Source organism: Pavona decussata, unplaced genomic scaffold, assembly GCF_977016875.1.
Source record: "Pavona decussata unplaced genomic scaffold, jaPavDecu1.1 SCAFFOLD_395, whole genome shotgun sequence".
NCBI classification, from domain to species: Eukaryota; Metazoa; Cnidaria; class Anthozoa; order Scleractinia; family Agariciidae; genus Pavona; species Pavona decussata.
In genome coordinates, this window is record NW_028145766.1 from 157,215 (window position 1) to 174,647 (window position 17,433).

At 37.8% G+C, this 17,433-nt stretch overlaps 1 protein-coding gene across 3 annotated transcripts in view; it reads right to left on the bottom strand.

Moving 5' to 3' along the window:
• The window catches only part of LOC146451172 (uncharacterized), a 31,696-nt gene extending 17,503 nt beyond the window's left edge, over positions 1-14,193 (bottom strand). Inside the window, exons 1-2 of one of the 3 annotated variants that reach the window (XM_085099508.1) lie at positions 14,093-14,193; positions 13,950-13,967 (exon numbers count right to left, since the gene is read on the bottom strand). The gene's annotated coding sequence lies outside the window, so the exon portion shown is untranslated. Of the gene's footprint in view, positions 1-3,837; positions 4,074-12,263; positions 12,935-13,949; positions 13,968-14,092 lie in introns of those variants that run through there. The other 2 variants (XM_085099507.1, XM_085099509.1) reach the window with 2 other exon arrangements.
• Positions 14,194-17,433: the final 3,240 nt, after the last annotated feature.

Genomic DNA, 17,433 nt, shown 5'->3' on the forward strand with positions numbered 1-17,433 from the left:
GACTGATGTGATTGGCTACTGATATACATCAGGCATGTGCCAAGAATACCAAGTTAGTTAACACCAAACTATTTAATAACGAAGTCTGGAGTGATGTAAGAAAGCTGCGTTTGCCTTTAATCTGAAACCTTTTTTAAAGTTGAAATTAAGTTTGCCATGCTCTCGCTATTTTTCAAATTGAACGACGAATTAATTAGTGCCTCGTAGAAGGGACCTGTCACATCACGATGAAATATCACCTCTTTCGGCGAGGGGTAGCTTAACATGCACCTCGACACTTCATGCAAAGAAGCGGACGATAAGCACACTTTTGAAGCTTCATTAAGCCTTTCTAATCTATAATACATTGCAAAAGACTATCCTTCGAGCCAGGGTTTATTTATTTATTTTTTTTTTTTTTCAAGAAGAAAAAAATTTAGAAGAATATTACTGACTTCGATCCCCTTTAATACTGAAGGACTTCTTCGTTAATTAATGGCGACAACTGATAATTTTTTTTCTACAAAATTAGTTCTAGACACATCAAACGATTCAAGATTTGTGTCTGGGAGTACAACGGCCAACTAAGGAATTTTTAACCTGACGACAAAGAACTCGACGGCAACTCATCTTCAAGAACTGGCCTTTGCCAGTTTAAAAATATAGCGATTTTCTCTCGCCTTCTTCATAAAAACCCCGAGCTTACACACATGCAGTTTTAACTATCTTAAAGTGGTAAAGAATTCATGTTCATCGTTTTAGTAATGAAAGTCGGCATCAAAAATATAAAAAATAACCAGGATAGGTTTTGCATGTAGCTAGACTGTCTAGGCAATCTCCATAAACGTTTCACATCGCCCGACCGACCATTTTATGTAAAATAAATAAATGAAATAAAAACTAGCAGTTTCTGATTCATTGCCTGCTACCTTTCCCGGTGTTTACTGTGAATTTTTAAAAATGTCTGGGTATACTTCTTCATTTAAAGCGACCCTGAAATATAAATCCCCTTCATAATAATGTCATCGAATGTCTCAGAGTCCGACAGCTACTGGTTGTTGCAAAATGGCCATCACAGGGAAAATATAATCAAGACTGTTGGAATTAGTTTCTTTTCCCTAACCGACTAACCTACTTTTTACGAATGAGAGGACTCTAGAATAAACCTTAACTCACAAGACGTTACTTTATAATTTTTTTTCCGATCTGCGGAAGGAATTAGCTATATATTGAGCTGTAGTAGCTGTAGTTTGTTGTTTATTTATTTTGAGGAACATGGCTGCTCATGATTTTCGTGGTAAGGAACGGTTAATCAGGTCTTCATCTGTCATGTAATGGTCTGAGTAAAAAAGGAACTTTTGTACGTTCAGGGGTACTCAACAAGAACATATTAGAAGCAAAATACTTGTAATGTTGTATCCTGTGTTCCCATGCAGATCGCTCAGTTGTGCCCTTTAACAGACATGTATTTCTGTAAGATAATAGATTGATCTGTTTGGATACTTTAACTGAAAATTCATTCGAAGCTTTATCCGCCGAATTTACTAGCTGTTGTCAGTTGGTCTTATGAAAACGCTAGCTGACGATTTTTTGCATTTTGAGCGACATATTTGCCCCTTCGCCGGAAAACGAAAGGAATTAGTTAACCAGTGTTACGAAATTTGGAGCTGAAATTTTGTCGAAGGAAATTGTAGACTGACTTTCTTTCCGACTAAAGCCGAATTTTTGAAGCGATTAAGGGCATCCAAACAGGTATCCGCCGAAATGAAACCTTGGGTGCCCCTGGAAGTCGTGCTAAGAAAATGTTTCTGAATTAAGTGGAAAACATCCTTATAAACATTGAGAACAGTAGAAATAAAAGTGCCATTAAGTTTACGGTTGTTTTGTTTTATTTTAATTTGTTGTTGTTGTTGTAGTTGTTGTTTTCTATCCCTTAAGACTGAAGCTAAAATGATGTCTAAGTATCCTAGCGGATATATCCTGCTTTGAGATAACTCAAACGGTTTTCGTTGAATCAAACGTTTTTTGTTGTTTTTGTTTGCTGAAATCAAGACAAGGAAAATTTCAAAATACTACTGTTTTTAAATGGTCTATGCAAGGGGAATTTGGTTTTTCTGTCCTCAACTTGCTTAGTTTGTAAATTATGGCAAAGTAATGCATTTCATACACTGCATGCTACGATATCAATTTAATTCTAACGTGGAAGAAAAACATTAGAATAAGTTTTAAGTGACACGACATTTCCATCTACTTAAGACTGGCCCAGTGGTTTCACGTCTCATCCATATATTTCTTTCATTAACATCCATAGCGAAAGATACTTCTGACTAGGCTGAAAGGTTTCTAAGTGTAGTCAGTAACTTCTAACAAAACTGAACCGGTGTTTTTGGGTCAATTGCGTTGGCTGTAACTATTTAATATAAAAGGACCAATGACAGTGACATATGGAAAGAAGCTTTTCTAACTGTTTCCTGGGTTTCTAACGCCTCATGTTAATCCATAATTTTCAATTTTAATGAACGTTATTGGGGTGGTTGAGTCTGTTTTTAACATAGAAAAGAATTATTTTGCAATTCTCAATGTGATCGTCCCTGATATTTTAAGGTAAATATTCTGTAGGTTGTTAAGTCAATGTTTGATTTGTTTTTACGGATAAGTGTTTCTAAAGAGCGCTTATTTGCCAGCAGTTTTAAGACCATTATTGTTGAATTATTGAAGCTTTGGGCGCCTTTTAGTAGTCAACCGCAACGACATCTTTCTTGAAACCTTTTCCAAAATAAACTAGTAATAATAATGATAATGATGTGTGGTAAAGCTTGTGTTTTAAGATCTTGATTTTTGCAATTCGTTAGAGAGAAGAATCTGCCACGTTTACAATACAAAACGAATACAATCTGTAAACTGTTTCCAAGGGAATATACGGGATTAGTCTATCAACAAAGTTGCAATAACTTTTTTGAAATTTTTTTAGACCTCGTTCCTCATTTCGCAGCCGCGATAAAAAGTTTACTTCGTATAATTAGCCGCATTAGTTTTGTACAAATACAGAACAGCTGATTTAGCAAGGACAAGTAGCACTCTTGTTTCCACAGTAGACACTTTCACTTGGTATACAAACACATTCACATTACAGCGGTGGGAAGAGGGTTATCGATTTTCAAACCTTTTTAGGGGCCAAGGTAAGAATGGATTGCAAACAACCACCGTTGGCGTGAATGGAAAAAGCTGTAGGTCATATATACTAGAAAGCCAGTGTGGTAAAAAATAAACCCAACTTGTGATCCAGTGTAAGACAAATTGTTTTATTTCGCATTACTTTTTTTAGGAGGGGGGGGGGGGTGGGGAGAGATATTGCCGTAGGAAGCTGCGGTGTAAAGGGGGCTTATTGATTTTTAAACCCTGATGAGGAAGAACGGGATGAGTACGAAACAAAGATCCTTAGCGTAAACGAACAAAACGTAGTTCATACAAAATAGCTCTCAGCTAATCAAGTTTAAAACAAGGCGAAGCTCCTTTATTTCATGAGAATTGTTGAAGACTAGCGTGTTAGGAAAATGGAGTGCGCGTGTGTGTGTTGGGGGTACTTTTAGGGTGCACTACTGTGGTAGGGTTTGTGCCTGAATCTAGAATATCTTCCGTAGAACGCACTCGCGTCTAGTTATATAGAAAAGATTTTCACCGTATGCATTAACGTAATCCAATATGTATTACATAAATGGTCAGTCGGAGTGTTTTAATAATAAACACTTGTTTTACAGAAGGCACAACCCTCATCAGGGATGATCAGGTGCCGGGCTATCATGCGATAAACACCGTGACGAATCTAATGCACGGCAATACAAGAAAAAAATGTCCCACCTCTTTTACTCTGTTGCGGAAACATGGTTTTATTCGTGGATAAAGTGGAAAGAGGATGTTTCGGAGGCTTCAGTTCTCCTGGCTAGCAACGATACAGGAATGAAGCGCTAGTTTTCTAACCAATCCAGCTTGCTATTTATGTAAACCACGTTGCTTGGATCTGGAACCGTGATAAATGTCCATGTTCACTGGGTGCCATGAAAATCTGTTCTATGCTGTCGACGCTAGTGCGCATTCTGGAAAGAAACCAGTTTCATGAACCAATGCAAACCTATCCCTACCATACGAGCTTAGCAAGTAGTTTCTCCAAAAAAGAAAGACGATGAGAACACAGGGGTTAAGCTGCTTAATGTCATAAAGGTAAATCTCATAATTACAACACATAAGTACTGTTAAGCCCTTAAAATGCCCCCCTTCCCGCCCACACACACACACAGACACTCCATACTTAGAGGTATTTCTTAAGATACTATACTACTCCTAAACAATGAAATAAAGTAGCTTGTTTTATACGTGATCAACCGTTTGGTTTATTTTTTACCATCCTGGAAGTTACTTTGTACGAACTACGATTTTTTTCGTTGATTCAAACGATCCTTGTTTCGCACTCATCCCTTTCTTCCTTCTCTAAAGGCTTGAAAATCAAATAGCCACTCCTTCCACCGCAGCTTTCCCAGACGACAGCCCCCCAAAAAAATGTCAAATAAAAAAACATATTTTACACTGGATCACAAGTTAGGTTTTTATTTTTCCACACTGGTTCTCTAGTATGTCTTTTCTCGTTCCCGTTAACGATGTTTCTTTCGAATCCACCCCCGCCTTGCCCCCTCAAAAGATTTGAAAATCGATAAACCCCTCTTCCCATCGCTCTAATGTAAATGTGTTTGAATACCTAGTGAAAGTGTTTCAACTACTACTGTGCAAATAAGAGGGCTACTTGTCCTTGCTAAATCAGCTGTTCTACATTTGCACAAGACTAATGCGGCTAAATATACAACGTAAACTTTTTTCGGTACTGCAAAAAGGGGAACAGTCTTAAAACAATTGAAATACGTTGTTGCAACTCTGTAGATAGTTGTGAACAGTTTTCAGATTGTATTCCAGTTTATTATTGTAAATGTAGCAGATATTTCTCTAATGAACTGCAAAACTCAAGAGCTTAAAACAGTCAAGCGTTATCACACATCATGAATGATTTTTGTTAAAGGTTCTAAGAAAGATGTCATCGTGGTTGAACAGATTATATTCGTTTAGTTTATTGTAAACGTAGCAGATGTTACTTTAATGATTTGCAAAAATCAAGAGCTTAAAACACAAGCTTTATCACACATTATCATTTCTGTCAAAAAAAAGGTTTCTAAGAAAGTTGTCATCAGTTGCGGCGGTTGAACTATGTTTTAACAAGCGATGACTAAAAGGCGCCCAAAGCTTCAATAATTCAACTTTAATGGTCTTAACACTGCTGGCAAATAACCGCTGTTTAGAAACACTTATCCGTAAAAACAGATCAAACAGTAGCAAGGAAAGTCAAATAATTTGAAGGGTTGACACGTAACAACTTATAGAGTATTCATCTTTAAAAAATCAAGATGGCAACTAAGGATTGTAAAATAGTTCTTGGACTTCTTAAATTAGGTTTGATCCAGGGAAAAACTGATGCAAACTGGCCAAGAAAAGTTCATTACAATGGCAAATTATGCAGGATTAAGATAGAGCTTACCGCGTGCAGAAGAGTAAAAAGCGAGGAAATATTTAGAAAAGTTTGCACCTGTCACCGTGATTAGACCTTTCACACTAAATAGTAACAACCAGCGCAAATTGAGCCAAAAATACCGGTTCAGTTTTTTTTTTCAGATATTACTACACCAGCGGATCCACATCTCAGTGATAATAACTGAGCATCTATAGCCAGCTGTAGATGGTTAGAACAGAAGTATATGGGTGGTAACATGAAGACATTGGGCCACTTGTCAGTACAGCCAACTCTGGCCTAAAGTGGACACCTCGCTGTTACGGACACCCTGATAATACGAACAGCAGCTCAATCCCCAGTAAAAACAAATTACAGACGTTTGACTGAAATAAATTCCCGCTATTACGGACTCTCGCTATAAAGGACACTAACTCGCGGTCCCGAGGGTGTCCACGGTCCGCAATAAAGGGAGTCGACTGTAAGTGGAAATGCGTATCGTTTAAATTAAATCCTGGTTTGTTCTCCACATAGAAATTCACTTGAGAATCCGTGACAATTCAGTGCCGATGATGATAAGCAGCATTACTTAACCCTAACTTAAGGACCTTTTCAAAAAAACAAGATCAAAATCCTCTGCTATAGAACATTTTAATCGCCAGTGGCATTTTGATATTTCCTTGTCCTGATCTTAGCAAACAAAAGATATTTTAATCAACGAAACCCATTTCAGGTTTCTCAAGCCGGTACAAATCAGTAAGGGCGCTTAGTCCTGATTTTAACTCAGTCTTGAATGGGAAAAAAACTATGGTAAAATCAACGGCATTTTCATTTCCATTGTTCTTCGTCTCTATTAAGTAAGGCGGCCGGACACAAGCCAGGCTTTCAATGCTCGGCAAACAAGAATTGTACACCCCTTTTACTCAATATATCCACTACATCCATTTGACTGTCTGACGTTACCATATTTCACGCAAATCAAAATATATTTGAAGTGCAATAAGGTTTTTAACCCGCCAGAATTCAACAGTACTTCTTCATTATTTACCATGCCATTAATGCAAACTTTTAAAAAGGCTACACTGAAGTCTTTATTTTTCCTCACAATCAAAGTAAACTTTTATCCATTTGTATCCATTTGGTGTCAGTAAGGCCACATCTCGTTGGTCAACGATGGCCACCACAATTTCTTAAACATTCAATTTAATGTAATTTCTCTGACTTAAAACTGAGCCGATATTACAAGTTTATTTCGTTTAAGCATCATCAGGCTACCTTTGGTTTAGCTTAATTTCAGCATTACACCCCGTTTTCGGTCACTCCCAACGATATTCCAACATTCAAATTGTTATTCGAAGAGGCCGTTCTTCTTTGAGCTTCGCCTTGTAACATAAAAATTTTCATATTTTGAAATTTTTTCAAATCGTTAAATGAGAAAAACAATCCAAATAAAAAACCAAAGTAGGAAAAGTAGGAAAAAGTTAACTTAAAAGAAAAAATGGCTTGGCGAATCGGAATAGAGAACTTAACCAGTTGCCACATATGTACACAAGCAAATGTGGTAAAAAGGATGTTTGACTTCGTCGTTAAAACGTTTCTTAGTTGCGAGTTCCAAAAGCTTTTAGAAATCGCGTCACCTCCCTGTAAACGCTGCTACACTTGAAGGCAATAAAAATGTGTCGGCTGTGTCTACAAACCAACTGAGCTTAAACCATTTACTTCACTTCACATTTTGCACAGTCTATCCACTTGCAAATCACGACACGAACCCGAAGAGTCTGATGACTTAAGAGCTATTGTCTGAGAAAACCGGGCAGGTGGTCAAAGATCGGGGTCGGCCAAATCATTCCATACTAACATCATAGATAGGTTAGGTGGACTTATGGATAAATATACTAAAGTTTGCTCTTCAAGTGTTTTGGTATAGGAGATATGAGATCCACTCTCCTTCACCCCCTCAGGTCCTAGTTTTTCTGGTAGATTTGACCCAAATTTGACAGCCAGCAAAAACTGTACAATTTAGCGAACGAAGTTCATGTTTTGTACCTGATATAAATGGGCATAGAACTTCTTGTAAAAGGCCAGAGATATGCGAAATAAGCAAAAGTCACTCTACAACATTTAGTTTTGGAATACCTATATTTCGTATCTGCAAATGAGCAATAAATTAGCCATTTTCGACTTCACGCAGAACACACAACTAAAACTTCAGCAAAAACTGGATGCCAAAACCAAACACTCTTACCCTCCATCTATTAAAATCAGCAATAATCTTTTTGGGCCATTCAAACAGCAAGATGCTACATCACCTCCATTTCTCCTACTACTCGATGTCATGTACAGCACGACACGACGCAATCAATGTGCTGTTTAAGCCGCTCCTGGATTTCGAATTGGGTTTGTCTTAAGTTAAAAATATTCAGTTAATCAAATTAGTTCCACAAAAAATTCAAATCCCCTCTCTTGCGAATTTAACGGAAAGAAAATTAAGAAAACGCGAAAATAAACAAAACGACGCCATGTTGAATTTGTTCACTCGGGATAGACTGGGAACTAGTTGATAGGTTGTAAGGGAGCCAGGGGCTTAGTTAAGGTTTGCCATGGATGATTGTTCCACGCTGTTATTTATAAGTAAGCTTTTTGATTTAAGGAAGGCTGGTTTAGGCTCATGCTGTAAATAACAAGGAATAACGAACTATTGGGAAATGAAGATACTAACGAGAGTGACAACCATTTTCCTTGCTTATTAAATGGCCTACATGTTGTTATGCTTGCTGGGCAGGGAAAATCGTTTTGAAATTTAATTTGCATTTTGTGGGCTTTGATTAGGCGAAGTTTCTGGGTCAAGCTGTCTTGTACTGTCAAAGAAGGGATTACAACGAATCAAATAAGAGCCAAAAACACAAGAGTAATTTGGAGAAACAATAGCGTAGCCCAGTTGGAAGTCTTGTTTGCAGATTCACTTGCAGAAACTCTATTTTGTTTCAATACAAAGGGAAAAAATCCGACAAAATAACGTCAGATTATTTTATATTGTAAGAGACTATACACGTACGAAAGTATTTTATGACAATTTTGTTCTTACCATATGAATATTTACATTTAATACGTAACATATGGTCTTCGCTCCAGTCTTTTGCGACAGTATTTACATTGCAGTCAGAAGCGTAATGTATAACGCAAAATGAGCTGCTCATTTTCCACTGTTGTCAGTCCAACACGGTCCAACACCATACGCGCCAAATGAGCTTTATGTCTTTCCTCTAAAATCATGCAGAAAGGATTTAACAGATTATCTAACTAATCTGGGTGTCAGTGGATCGAAGTCGAGGCTTAGGGACACGGATTAACGAGGCTGATGTTATTCTCAATCGCGTCGGATTGCATTCTCTATCAGAGGAAGACAGGGAAATGTCCGAAGCACAAATACGAATTAACAACACATTACCAGAAGTTAAAATCCAGTTGCTCTCACTCATCTCACAGAGGTGAAGCGAAAAAATTAAAAAATCCTCGTCGGGTAAACAAACAGGTGTCGGAAGAGATATACCAGGAGTTTCAAGTTTCAGTTCCAATAGGATCCGGTATGTACAATAAGCCAATATTTAAATTATTTTCTCGCAATTCACCTATTTTTGGTAATTAATTTGCTCTTTATATGTTACCTAAAGATATTTTCACCTTACGTGTAGTTTCTTATCAGTTCGGAAATCTCTCCTAATTTATCAGATGCGTTGTTTTGTTACAATGTAACAAACATCTCATTCAATTGAAATCAACATTTCAAATATTGTTTCAGCCCTGTGTAACACTTGTCGAAAAGGCCATTCAAGCAGATTTAAAGTGGAGGATGCTTCCTCAAAATTTGAGGACAAGCTTAAGGTGAATGTTTTGAATTAATAGTAAGATTACTGTTCCCTTGGACCGATATATAACTTCTTTAATTATTTATTCGACTCGGTGACAATTTTGTGGTGATCCCAGCAGAGTTTAAGAGTCGGGCGTTGCAGATTCTACGTTAACGTGATGTTATTTGTTTATTCTCTGATTAGCGTTCTTGACGGTCCGGCAGCTCCTCCTTCCCATCTCCTATCATATTTATCAAGGTATCAAAGCGGAGATAATACAGCCAAAACTAATTTTTTGTTAATTTGTTGTGTAAGTTTTCAACAGCAGCTTTTATAACAAAAAAAGCGCATACTCCTAAGGCCTTCTGGTGTACATGACAAGCCGGAATGATAAGTCCAACGCTTTTATTAAAAGCAAATGACGTATTCAGTGAGGGCTCCTAGGTAAATATTTCGCTTCACGACATGTGTTCACTGACAGATCAACGGAACTAGCAAAGTTCAAAATAAGTAAACAAAAGATCGGAAGCAAAAACAAACATACCTTGGAAAAGGCAGTTATCTATAGGAAAAAGGAAATTCACCCAAAGGGGATCTGCAAGGAAAATTCTTTTTTCTAAATATCAAGCGCACATTTTCCGTCAGTTATCTTTAGTTTTACGCAGTTTATTTTAAAGGTAGAACAATTCCATGACACTGTGTCTACTTATTTCACACGTCCAATCTGATTGCTTTGCGGTAAAGGTAGAGATCATATTTCAGCTTTCCTCAGTGATTCAGAGGGGAGCGTGTCGAATAGAGAGATTAACCTAGGAGAGTCAATTTATTGAGTAATAACTGTGATCAGTTTGCTTATACATTGTACAGCGATTTGTTTTACTAATGTTATGTAGTACAAATGTCAAATAACGGTACTTCTTTCGAAGTTACTAAACGGAAACTTTCTTATAAAGGCATTGCAGTTTTTGTTATTAAATTCAACAATTCCAGTTGTTCATGCTTTAGCGTGCTTTATCGAGTTGTGAAGAACGCGGGAGTTGGATATCTCTGATTTCTTGACGGTGGAAATGTACATCCAAAGCCGCGCGCTCAAAAAAAAATCCAATGAAGTTATTTTTTCACGCTATTGCACGGTTCTGCTGCGCTGGTTCTATTTTGAGCATGATTCGTTCATGTCATTATTTGTTCAGATCTTGAGCTGTTTATCGCGACAAACAGACGTTTCTAGCAACAATGCGCCGGCGATAGGTCCTTCCCTGTCCCCTCCCTACCCAAAGTAAAAATTAGTAGGTCCCAGTCCCTTGAGAGCAATCCAACTCAAGATGGCGTCGTTCTGTTTAGTTCATATTTCTTTTTAAATTTTCCTTCTGTTAAATTGGCCAGAGAGGGGTTCTGATTTTTTTGGGACCATTTTAGTCAACTGCATATATTTAACTGTGGAGAAATCCAATGTGGAATCCAAGAGCGGCTTAATCGGCACATTGCTTGCGTCGCGTCGTGCTGTACATGACAACGAGTGGCAGGAGTAATGGAGGTGGTGAAGCATCTTGCTGTTTGAATGGCCCAAAAATATTATTGCTGATTGTGATAGAGGGAAGGTAAGAGTATTTGGTTTTAGCATCCGATTGTTGCTGAAGATTTAGTTGTGTGTTCTGCGTGAGTTCGAAAATGGCTAATTTCTAGCTCATTCGAAAATGCGAAATATAGGTATTCCTAAACTAAATGTTGTAGAGTGACTTTTGCTTATTTCGCATATCTCTGGCTTTTTACAAGAAGTTCTATGACCATTTATATCAGGTACAAAACACGAACTCCGTTTGCTAAATTGTACAGTTTTTGCTGGCTGTCAAATTTGGGTCAAATCTACCAGAAAAACTAGGACCTGAGGGGGTGAAGGAGAGTGGCTCTCATATCTCCTATACCAAAACACTTGAAGAGCAAACTTTAGTATATTTATCCATAAGTCCACCTAACCTATCTATGATGCTAGTATGGAATAATTTGACCGACCCCCATCTTTCAGCTTTTTCAGATTTTGCCCGGTTTTCTCAGACATTGACTCTTAATATCACAAAGAGAAACGACGTATGCCTTGCATGTGAGGAAAGGACATTCTGACAATGCCAAAGATTAGCACCACTAGGTTTGGACTTAAAAGACCCTAGTCAGCCTCCGCCATTTTTGATGCCATCGAAATTATTAATTTTGCAAGGTGAAGCGAAATCTTTTTGCTTAACTGTGAGTTGTGTTCCTGAAAGTATGTTTCATTATCTTTAGTAGTTTCACAGTGATTTCGTTCATTTCGACATGCTCCGAATAAAATATAATAGCCAAACTATCCCATATAAACAAAAACAAAGGTGTGGCTGACTAGGGCTCTTTAAGTCCTGGCAATATCAGGAGCTCAAACTTTCGAACAGCTTACCTGATGTTGTTAGAGAGTCATCTGACTTTAAAACTTAAAAAAACGTTTAGCAAACGAATCAATACTACGATGATGTAGCATCCATAAACTGCTTTTTATCCTGTATATATTAATTACTTTTATGAATTTTATCGCTTATTCTATTTTATTTATTTATTTATTCATTTTTATCTTGGCATGCCTGTAAACTAGCTGGTGCAGTTTTTGAACTAAACCATGACCCAGCTGTTCGAAGCCCGATTAAGCTAATCCTGGGTTAACGTGAACTAAAACTCGAGTTTAAATACCAATCAATAGTGATTTTTCTCAAAGATTTTTGCCCCTCAGTTTTGACTTAGACTTTCCTTTACCATTAGCTTAAAACTACCTTTTAAAAGCACGTTTAACGAGCGAGCTGAAAATCTCGGTTAACGATTTATCCTGGATTTAGCACTAATTGGCTTTCGAACAACCGGGCCTGTACCTGTAGGCTTATACAAGGCAGTATCCCCTGGGGTTACGGCACTATAGTACTCTCGTGTGAGTTTCATGCTTGAAATTATATTTAGTGCATGCCAACGAACTTGATCTGCAACATAAAGTTCCTCAATAAACTGATAACTTCTCAAAGGTATCAATCCTGAGTGCAATGATCATATAGGTTACACTTGCTCAGTTTCATTGCGATTGTTCTTATAGAAATGGTGTCATCACAGCGGGATGACTCACAGGTAGAAGTGACTTTTCACCCATCTACACGGCATGAAGCCTTTTGAAGATGAATTCAAATGTCAAGTTCATTCAAACTAGTTGAAGAGACGGTTAGATCAAACACCGGCAAAAAGGGGCGATGAAATACCATACGTTAGCAGAATTAGACTCATTATTGATAAGTCTGTCTCGGTAAACCCCCAGCGGAGGGAAGGGGGTGGGGGTCTATTCTTGGGAATTTTTGATGGGGTGTACGGCTCGATTTACAAAACCCTACTTTAACCCCCTAGGGTTACGACATCATGGTACTCTCGTGTGAGTTTCATGCTTGAAATTATATATAGTAGACATGCCAACGAACTTGATCTGAAACATAAAACAAGGACAGTGCTCAAGGAATATTCTTACTACGTGAATCAGCCATATCTTCACATAGGATCGCTGTAATGAACAACACTTATCAGCACTGTAATGACCTGTTATATCAAAGGAACAAAGTAAGTAATCACTGTGTAATCGGCGAAAAAACATTTAAAAATATACTTATCAGGCCCGGTAAGTTACCGGGACTTTCCAGAAACGGGCCCCTGTAATCACTGTGTGATCGGCGAAAAAACATTTAAAAATTTACTTATCGGGTCTGGTAAGTTACCGGAACTTTCGAGAAACGGGCCCCAAGCCTCTAAAATTCATACCCATTTTCAGACCTTGTCTCTAGAATCCATACCCGTTTTAAAACTTTCAGACCAAAATCTGTACCCTATTTCAGACTGAAACGGTAAAGAAGAAAGAATGGAACATTCTACCTTTTTTTTAAATTAGATCAGCCATCTGTGGACGATTTTAAATCTGCTATGACGAACTATTTTAGTCTCTCGCACTGATTTTGTATATTTATTTATTTATTTATTTATTTATTTATTCATTTATTTATTTATTTATTTATTTAGTCAGTCAGTCAGTCAGTCAGTCAGTCAGTCAGTCAGTCAGTCAGTCAGTCAGTCAGTCAGTCAGTCAGTTAGTTAGTTAGTTAGTTAGTTAGTTAGTTATTTATGTACTTATTTCTTTTTGTAGCTATTTTTCTTGTATTTTTAATCTTTCACATGCACATTCACAGTGATGGGAAACCTTTGTGAATTATAATTATATATTATATATTATAATTCACAAAGGTTTCCCATTACATAAACGGCTTAAAATACCTATTTAGCTTATATAGGTGAGTATTCCCCCTCCAGAGCTTTTCACTTTCCCCGCATATGCAACCTTTGTCACAAGTGGTATCTGGTACAACGAACATTTGATGCAAGTATTACAAAAGCTGAACTTCATTGGACCATGAGAGTTGGCAGCTGATTTACTTTTCCAAAATGGAGGCCGTTCTACAGTACCGTGTATTGAGTTGTTCGACGTTTATAGAATTACCTCAATAACATTGTTTTAAATTAAGCTAACATACCTTCCAGATCTCCAACAGCTTCAACGCCAACATGTAATCGATTTAAGGGAAATTAAAGCAAGGTTAATTAATGATTTCATAGCGGGAAATCTTAATTTGAAGCGTGTTGCAAGCAATTTATTTAACTTGCTTATTTTGCTTACCTTTCATATCGATTTCATAAGTTTTCAGCGGCTTTATATAGCTCCTGTCAAGATCCAACAACGCTGTAGTTTGCATAATCTTTAATTAATCCATTGCGAAGCCGATAGAAAGGTTCGATACGATGAATGTTTGTCAGCTTTAAGCGTTCAGTGCATTCAAACATGGCCGCCCCAACGACACACAGAGAACTCAGAGCGGAAATATCACGTGACCAAATCTAAGAAAAGGCGGGAATTTGTGGGCGCCGTGCTCTCGAGCTCGCCGGGGCATAAACAAAGATGAGAAAGATTTGGCTAAACTAAGAAACATTGTTGCGGAAAAATTGTTTCTTGTTATGTTTCTGGGGTGGCTAAATTAGCAGGAAGGAAACAAAATGTTTTGCTGCCCCGGTGGCTAAACGAGAAAACATTGTTTCGGAAAACAAAGGTCACGCCTGCGCATAATTAATAATAAACAGACTTTGTTGCCAGGACACATTTTTAATGAGCAGCACTGGAAAATAATCAACATTGCTTTCATGGTGGCTAAACTGGGAAACATATGTTTCGGAAGCAAAGTTTGTTTCCGGGAAGCTAAAACATTTTCTTGTTTCCGAGCAGCAAAATTTGTTTCCGCAACATACGTTTCCCGCGCGGCTAAACTGGGAAACATTTGCCTCCACAACAATGTTTCCTAGCTTAACCAGGCCTGAAAATTTATAGGTTCAAACTGTACTGTCTTGAGGACTGGAGGGAAACAAAAATGTTATCCGGTTAGAGAAAGCGGCAGGGAGTCTCAAATAGCCAGAAGGAAGTTAATGTGAACAGTATCCAATTGCAAGGTAAACGAAGTTCAGTCCAAGATAGCAACAGGTCCAAAATTCTAAATAACTGAGGCTGCTACTCAATATAGCCGAAGTGGTTGTAGACTGCGAGCAACGTTTTTCCCAGTACTGTCACGCTCCTTGTTCACTTTTCTAATTTATTTGTATAATTTTACTGTCTCTTTACGCGCGTGTTGACTGTTCTGCGGGAAAAATACGACCGTTCGCAATTTAAAGACGTAAGCTAGTGCGTCATTTGGTATTTATTTACTTCACAAGGGGCCCACACAAACTGTGTGACCGTTTGTATTTTGAATTTATAGAGGAAATGTATGGGAATGTCGAAAATCCTCGTATTATCGTACTAGATTGCGATAAGTATCCTCATTTAACATCAAAATAAACGTATTTTTACCTCAAATGTCGTGTGTTGTCGTTCTTGAGGTTGAAGACGGCGATTTTAGCGATTTGAAGGGTTCGGCGTTGGACGTTCACTCGAGTGTAATAGTAGAGAGACTACTATTACACTCGAGTGAACCGCCGTCCAAGCCGTTTTCAACCTCAAGAATGACAACACACAACATTTAAGGTAAAAATACGTTTATTTTGATGTTAAATGAGAATATTTATCGCAATCTAGTACGATAATACGAGGATTTTTGACATTCCCATACATTTCCTCTATAAATTCAAAATACAAACGGTCACACAGTTTGTGTGGGCTCCCTGTGTTTACCTTTACATGTGATTGAGCTATGCAAAGGAGTCATGTCCATATTCAATATGGAATCTTATTCAATTCAAATGAATGTAAGTTCAGTTGAGACTGAGAACAAAAATTAAAAAATGACATCATGACAGGAGAATCGCAGCCGGTCAGCCATATGTTGTTTTCTGCATTTCCAGATCATTTTATAGCTAGTTAGAGCGGTTTTCAAATGAGTATTGAAAGTAATTTCGCGTTTGCTTTGGTTTTGCTTCACTAGACTCTATGATTGGTTGGCAAAGTTTGCGCCATTTACTCAACCAATGGGAAGCCAAACCAAAACCAATCGTGCTTGGCCGCAAGCGTTTTCCCGCTTGACGCAGGTTTCATGTGTTTGCTTAGAGTTCTGATTGGCTGATTGTGCTGTTTACATCTGTTGTGATTGGCCAGAGAAATTACTTTGGTTTTGGTTTTACAACACTCAATTGAAAACCTCTCCAAAGCGCAAATTTGTGTAAGCCAATACAGTTTGGTCTTTTCTTATTAATTCTTTGGCTAAAAACTAGTTCAGAGAACGGAATCCTATTCCCCGAATTTACGGGCTGCTATTGGGGATGGCTTCCCGAAAATGCTAGCTAAACTTTTTCATATTTTTTAATGAAGTACTTGCCCCTCCGAAAACAAAGGGATTAGTTTATCAACCTTACAAATGTTCGAGGTGACCTTTAGCTGAAGCGGCTAGTGTTTCTCTGAGGCAGGTAATGTATTCCAAACAGATATTTCGAACGAAACGAAGCGTTGGGTGCCGCCGGAGTTTGTCAGAGCTGAAAGTCACCACAAAGATGAAGTAGCAATAAGGAGACCAAAACTGTAAAACCCAAAAAGCACAGATGGTTTCATATCGTAAAATTTACTGGGATATTTGCATGGAAGTGAAGCAATCGCTATTGAGTTATAGGTAGCATATATCTAACTTCTGCGAAGTCTTTTGTGTGACTGCAGTTTATTTTAGTTATCATTTGCTATTTGTTCTTTTTCATCCAATTCTCGCCAAAATTATTAACTTTATAGTCACGCTCTTATGGTAGGCATCCGTTAGTCTGAGAAGACCATGGCGTCGCGCTCTTATACATTCAATTAATCCGATACAGCGTTGGGTGTGGCTGAACAAGCTCCCTCCTGCTCTGCTTGCGGGGCTTAGAATTTTTCATATCTTTACTGCTTCAGTACACGAATTTTTGACAGTGAAAAATTGTATCTTTGGGAAAATTTATGACAGTGGTTATACAAAATATGGCTTCCGTGCTGTGTGCTGCTTTGTTATATCGAATAACTCTGAAAAATTAACAGGATGTCTTCATATTATTTTTTTACCCGTTTCAACGAAACAAACAAAAGCACGTCAGAACATTGCATATATAGTTGTCACTTCGGAAGTTATGTCTAGTGCCATAGTTGTTGTTCTGTCTCTGGGTGTTGTTTTAAAATCCAAATTGAACCCCATGAATTTAAGTTTCCTAAATTAATAAATCAGCAATACCACAATCGGTGTCCGCTATGTTTATAAATTAAACAATATGACTTATTAAATTGAAATGTTATGACTGACAGTGCCTAAAGGAAAATGTCATGTGAGGCCCCCCTGATATCACCAAGCCACGGTAAACAGTACAGCCTTGTAACAACACGCAAATGGCACTGAAAGGTGAATTCTTGAAAACTCATTGATCACAATCACTTTTCGTTTGCTCTCTAATACCACCATCGATGGTTCTTACATACTGAACTATTCATTCACTCAGTGCAGAGCTGATCAAGTTTCCGGAAATTGT